Consider the following 7,420-nt stretch of genomic DNA (forward strand, 5'->3'; position numbering starts at 1 on the left):
CCAACCTGAGAGTTTGCTATTCTTGACCTGGTAATGTGCAATGAGGCAGGATTTATTAATGGCTTCATAGTAAAAGAACCCTGTGATCATAACATGATTGAATTTCGCATTTAGCTTGAGGGTGAGAAGAGCAGTTCTAGACTGATGTTTTGACTGGGAAATTAGGTTCGGAGATCGGTCAATAGAGAGGCAATGGCAGATATTTTAAGGAAATATTTCATAACTCTCAGGAACGATACATTCCAGAGAGAAAGAAAGACTCTATGAGAAGGTTGCATCACCTGTGGCTAAATAAGGAAGTTCAAGACATTATCAAAATAAAAGAATAAGCATACATAAGCATGCAAAGATCAGTGGGGAGGTAACAGGTTTGGACAGAATATAAGAAACAGCAAAGAATGACAAAAAGAAATAAAGAGTGAAAAATTAGAGTATGAGAGAACGTTAGTTAGAAATATAAAAATGAATATTTAGAGTTTCGACAGGTATTTAAAACAGCCTTGTCAAGACAACATCACAAAATCAGGAATATAATCACAAAGGGAATATTTCAGGATTAATGATGAACTGCAGAATCATAAAGAAGTCCACAGAGCTTGAAAGGCCAAAGTATTGACAAGATTGTTGAGCAACATCAAGGATCCATCGATAGCTTCACTGAGGCCTCTGCACCTCCATTGTGTCATTGCTCAGAAGACCTGGCTGAGAGAGGCCTAGGCTCCGGCAGGTGGCAAGGTCCCATTGCGCCTAGCCACCTTCAGCCCTTCTCGATGAACACCAAGACCAAGACACCTAATATCTGTGATTGGGGTATGTAATTGACCCCAGGTCTTGAAGACTGGATACAGTATGCCTCTTCAAACTTGAAATGCCCAGCCTTCAAATTGAGATTATGAAAGCATGGCAGCCAGCTCTCAAATTCAGCTGGGAATTAATCCTCAACAGGTCTCATAATATTGAGCACACAGACACTCCTTCTCCGGCCCCACCTCCCCAAGTTGTCCAACATATCATGCAGCAGGATTTCCAACCACTGAAGTTGAGCCTCTACTACCCTCTTGATTGATGGGATTCTTTCCTCTGCTTCATCCATTCTCTTTTAGATATTTTGCAACTCATCAACGTGATGACCAATGATTTGCGCCAGGGAGCTGAGACAGTCATCCACAACTTTACTCAAAATGGCAGCCACCAACTTGATGCCTATAACATCACCAGAGCATGAGCCCATTCACCAGCTGAACCACCACTGTGAACAAGGCCCCATTCCGGCTGTCTCTGACGACCCTGATCAAACAAGGATTTTCTTGACTTTATTCGGGTCCCAAACTTAACCAAGATCTTTCAGGAACATAGCACGGAGTATACACTCCGGGATTAGATAGTTATGGGCCATGCATCAGGATAAATAAAGGATTAAAAATAAGTAGGGCCAGAGCTCACGAAAATGCAACCATTCCCGCACCTACATGACCCCCTGCAGTGAGAAAACGTTGACTTTTAATTGTCGCCGAATATTATTTTGTAAAGCTCAGCAGGTTTTGTCATTAATTATCCATGATATCATGATGTGAGAGGGGGCAGGGAAACAAAAGTTGGTTCTCTGAGTATCAAGGACAAATTTAGGTTGCAAAATATCATCTGCATGTTACCACATGTAAAGACGTTATGAAGCAGATTTTTACTGCTAATTTCCCCTGTGTGTTACATTGCTTAATTTGTACTGTTACTACCCGACAGGAACTAACACTTCTATATGCCAAATCATCTGTTATGCTTCATGATTGAAGTGGAATATTGGGCCAAATTTTGCTTAATAATAACAGAGGCTGTACAATGCGCACTATTAACAATACACAAAACAGCCAGTGACTTCTTGAAAAAGGACCCCTGAAATCGCAAGTCACCAGGTGGCTTGGAGGAGGTCTTGCACTCATCCTCCTCCCTGTGATTTTCACAAAGTTACAAGATTTGCACATTAATTTGCTCATTAATTTGCTCATTAAAAGACACCAAAGACAGTAATAGCAGCAATGAAATGATAATTGTGAATCACCTTCTCTTGCTCAGAAAAAAATACTAATAATTGTGTGCGAGTGTCACTCTTTCAACTTGTGAATGGGCTTCGGAAGTTTTAATGTGATCACATTTTTAACTTTTAAGAAGAAATTATTTCCATCTCATTTTTTTACTCTCTTAATCAAACCTTTTGCATGGCCTACCCAGATAAGAAACAACAGATGGTCAGCACTATTGAACATGTGGGCACCAATGATTTTTGCCCGGGAGCTGAGACAGTCATCCACAACTTTAGAAATCATAGAAATCATAGAAACCCTACAGTGCAGGAGGAGGCCATTCGGCCCATCGAGTCTGCACCGACCACAATCCCACCCAGGCCCTACCCCCCACATATTTACCCACTAATCCCTCTAACCTACGCATCTCAGGGGCAATTTTAACCTGGCCAATCAACCTAACCCGCACATCTTTGGACTGTGGGAGGAAACCGGAGCACCCGGAGGAAACCCACGCAGACACGAGGAGAATGTGCACACAATGGCAGCCACCATCTTGATGCCTATAACAGAAGACATTCCGGGTCATCTCGATGTCAAAAAGGAGGTATTGGGTGTCTTAAAAAGCACGAAAGTAGATAATTCCCAGGGCCTGATGGGATCTACCCCAGAATACTGAAGGAGGCAAGGGCGGAAATTGCTGGGGCCTTGACAGAAATCTTTGTATCCTCATTGGCTCCAGGTAAAGTTCCAGAGGACTGGTGGATAGCCAATGTTGTTCCATTGTTTAAGAAGGACACCAGGGATAATCCAGGAAATTATAGGCTAGTGAATTGTACGTCAGTGGTCGGGAAATTATTGGAAAAGATTCTTAGGGACAGGATTTACTCACATTTGGAAACAAATGGACTTATTAGTGATAGACAGCATGGTTTTGTGAAGGGGAGGTTGTGCCTCACTAACTTGATCGAGTTTTTTGAGGAAGTGATGAAGATGATAGATGAGAGAAAGGCAGTGGATGTTAAATACATGGACTTCAGTAAAGCCTTTGACAAGGTACCTCATGGCAGACTGGTACAAAAGGTGAAGCCAATGGGATCAGAGGAGAGCTGACAAGATGGATACAGAACTGGCTTGGCCATAGAAGTCATGATGTGGAGATGCCGGAGTTGGACTGGGGTAAACACAGTAAGAGTTGGAACATCAGGTTAAAGTCCAACAGGTTTATTTGGTAGCAAATGCCATTAGCTTTCGGAGCACTGCTCCTTCGTCAGATAGAGTGGATATCTGCTCACAAACAAGGCACACAGAGACACAAACTCAAGTTACAGAATACTGATTAGAATGCGAATCTTTACAGCTAATCAAGTCTTAAAGATACAGACAATGTGAGTGGAGAGAACATTAGGCACAGGTTAAAAAAATGTGTATTGTCTCCAGACAGGACAGCCAGTGAGATTCTGCAAGTCTAGGCAAGCTGTGGAGGTTACCGATAGTGTGACATGAACCTAAGATCCCAGCTTAGGCCAACCTCATGTGTGCAGAAACTGATAGCCAAGTTCCGCACACGAGGACGGCCTAAACTGGGATCTTGGGTTCATGTCACACTATCGGAAACCCCCACAACTTGCCTGGACTTGCCGAATCTCACTGGCTGTCCTGTCTGGAGACAATACACATTTCTTTAACCTGTGCCTAATGCTCTCTCCACTCACATTGTCTGTATCTTTAAGACTTGATTAGCTGGAAAGATTCGCATTCTAAACAGTATTCTGTAACTTGAGTTTGTGTCTCTGTGCCCTGTTTGAGAGCAGATATCCACTCCATCTGACGAAGGAGCAGCACTCCGAAAGCTAATGGCATTTGCTACCAAATAAACCTGTTGGACTTTAACCTGGTGTTGTTAAAACTCTTACCGTGTTGGCCATAGAAGACAGAGGGTAGCAGTAGAGGGGTGCTTTTCTGAATGGAAGGCTGTGGCTAGTAGTGTTCCACAGGGACCAGTTCTGGGACCTTTGTTGTTCGTAGTATATGTAAATAGTTTGGAGGAAAATGTAGCTGGTCTGATTAGTAAGTTCGCAGATGACACAAAAATTGGTGGAGTTGTGGATAGTGAAGATGATTGTCAGAGGATACAGCAAGATATTGACCAGTTGGAGACTTGGGCGGAGAAATGGCAGATGGAGTTTAATCCAGACAAGTGTGCATTTTGGAAGGTCCAATGCATGTAGGAATACAGTAAATGGTAGAACCCTTTGGAATATTGACAGGCAGAGAGATCTGGGCGTACATGTCCACCGATCACTGAAATTGGCAACGCAGCAGATAGGGTAGTCAAGAAGGCAAACGGCATGCTTGCCTTCATCGATCGGGGCATTGAGTTTAATAATTCGCAGGTCATGCTGCAGCTGTACAAAACTTTAGTTTGGTGTCATTTAGAATATTGTGTACAATTCTGGTCACCACGCCACCAGAAGAATGTGGATGCTTTGGAGAGGGTACAGAAGAAGTTTATCAGAATGTTGCCGGACCTGGAGAGTATTAGCTATGAGGAGAGGTTAGATGAACTCGGTTTGTTCTCACTGAAAGAACGGAAGTTGAGGATGACCTGAAAGAGGTTTACAAGATTATGAGTGTCATGGACAGTGTGGATAGTCAGATGCTCTTTCCTAGCGTAGAAAAGTCAAGAACTGGGGGACATAGGTTTAAGGTGCATGGGGAAAAGTTTAGCAGAGATGTACTAGGCATTTTCAGGGCGGCACGGTAGCACAGTGGGTAGCACTGCTGCTTCATAGCTCCAGGGACCTGGGTTCGATTCCTGGCTTGGGTCACTGTCTGTGTGGAGTTTGCACATTCTCCTCGTGTCTGCGTGGGTTTCTTCCAGGTGTCCGGTTTCCTCCCACAGTCCAAAGGTGTGCGGGTTAGGTTGATTGGCCATGCTAAAATTGCCCCTTAGTATCCTGAGATGCATAGGTTAGAGGGATTAGCAGGTAAATGTGTAGGGATATGGGGGTAGGGCCTGTGTGGGATTGTGGTCGGTGCAGACTCGATGGGCCAGATGGCCTCTTTCTGCACTGTAGGGTTTCTATGATGATTCTATGATTCTAAGTGTTTTACACAAAGGGTGGTGAATGTCTGGAACACGCTGCCCAGGGAGGTGGTGGGAGCAGGTACGATAGCAGCATTTAAGGGGCAACGAGACAAACACATGAATAAGATGGGATTGGAAGGATACGGACTCCATAAGTGCATACGGTTTTAGTTCAGGCAGCCATCATGATTGGCGCAAGCTTGGAGGGCCAAAGGGCCTGTTCCTGTGCTGTACTATTCTTTCTTCTTTGAACAGTGGCAGAGACAGAATAGAACATACCTCAAGATACCATCCACAATACCACACTCTCAACATATAGAAAGAAAGAGTGGAAAAGTGCAGACTGGTTCGAGGCTAACTTCACTGCGATGGAACCTGTCACTGAAGCAAAGCAATCCACTCTCATTAATTACAAGAGACACCCAAGTGAGAAGACTCTGAATGCATGAAGCACTTCTTTGAAGTTCAGTCTAGCAGATTGCTAGGCAATGTGTCAAAGTCATAACATAGAACATAGAACATAGAACATTACAGCGCAGAACAGGCCCTTCGGCCCACGATGTTGCACCGACCAGTTAAAAAAAAAACTGTGACCCTCCAACCTAAACCAATTTCTTTTCGTCCATGAACCTATCTACGGATCTCTTAAACGCCCCCAAACTAGGCGCATTTACTACTGATGCTGGCAGGGCATTCCAATCCCTCACCACCCTCTGGGTAAAGAACCTACCCCTGACATCGGTTCTATAACTACCCCCCCTCAATTTAAAGCCATGCCCCCTCGTGCTGGATTTCTCCATCAGAGGAAAAAGGCTATCACTATCCACCCTATCTAAACCTCTAATCATCTTATATGTTTCAATAAGATCCCCTCTTAGCCGCCGCCTTTCCAGCGAAAACAATCCCAAATCCCTCAGCCTCTCCTCATAGGATCTCCCCTCCATACCAGGCAACATCCTGGTAAACCTCCTCTGCACCCTCTCCAAAACCTCCACATCCATAACCTTGCCAGAATATTCAGATATCTTGTGATCAAAAGTGCAACAGTGAAGAATATAGCTCCAATGGAAAGGGGAGGTCATCACCGACCACAATAAATAGTTGGAGAGGTGGGTACAACACTACCCCAAGTTGTACTTTAGGAAGTGTACTGTCACTGAGGAAGGTCTCACCACCACAGAAAGCCTGCCTATCATGGCAGAACTGGATATGGAACCCACAGTGGAGGAGCTTAGCAAAGCTATTGATTCGCTTGCCATGGGCAAAGTTCTAGATGCTGATGCTATATTGCCGGATCTCATCAAACACGGGGAAATGGTGGTCCTACAGCATCTACCTGAATATCTCTGGTTCCGCTGGAGAGATGGGGCAGTGCCCCCTGATATAATTGATGAAAAGATTGTGACCCTGTACAAGAACAAGAGGAAACACAGCAAGTGCAACAACTATTGAGGCATCTTCCTGCTGACCATCATGGGAAAAATATCTGTCCATGTTGCTCTTGTCAGACTGGCTGAATGCACCTACCCAAATCTCGGTGTAGATTCGGAATGGGAAGGTCTACAACTGACATGATCCTCTCAATCCAGCAGCTGCAAGGGAAATGTTATGAACAGAGGAGACTGCTATATATACACATACATTTATAGAACCTTCATTAATGTCAGCAAGGCATTCAACCATGTGAAGAGAGGCAGTCTATTCAAACTGCTGGAGAGAATTGGCTGCTCAATGTAATCTCCTCCTTTCATGACAACGTGACGGGTAAGATCAGCTATGACAGGACAACATTGGAACCCTTTGAAACCTTTAACAGTGTCAAACAAGGATGCATTGAAGCTCTGGTGAAACCTGGTTAACAGTTGCTCAGCAGGAGAAACGGCTGAATAGTTTCCACCTTCGCTGTCCCAGATGTGTTTTCAACATCTGCTGGCAGGATAGGGTCACCAACTCAGAGTCCCTGGACATAGTCCCACAGAAGGAGGCCTTTCGGCCCATCAAGTCGACATTGGCTCAGCATCTTACCCAGGCCCACCCACTGCGCTCCCCCACCACCCCCCAAACCCAGCTTACCTTCACAACTTGGGACACTAAAGGGCAATTTAGCATGGCCAATCCACCTAACCTGCACATTTTTGGACTGGAGAATGCTAATTCCATCACATTCACTCATTGCTAAGCCAATGACACCTGCACTGGCTCGACCATGTTCATTGGATGGACGACTGCCATATACCCACAGACTCTGTACGGTGAACTGGTCACTGGGTCACGACCTCCGGGGTGTCCACACCTCTTCACAAGAACACCT

The sequence above is a fragment of the Mustelus asterias genome, chromosome 5, assembly GCF_964213995.1.
Source record: "Mustelus asterias chromosome 5, sMusAst1.hap1.1, whole genome shotgun sequence".
Taxonomy (NCBI): Eukaryota; Metazoa; Chordata; class Chondrichthyes; order Carcharhiniformes; family Triakidae; genus Mustelus; species Mustelus asterias.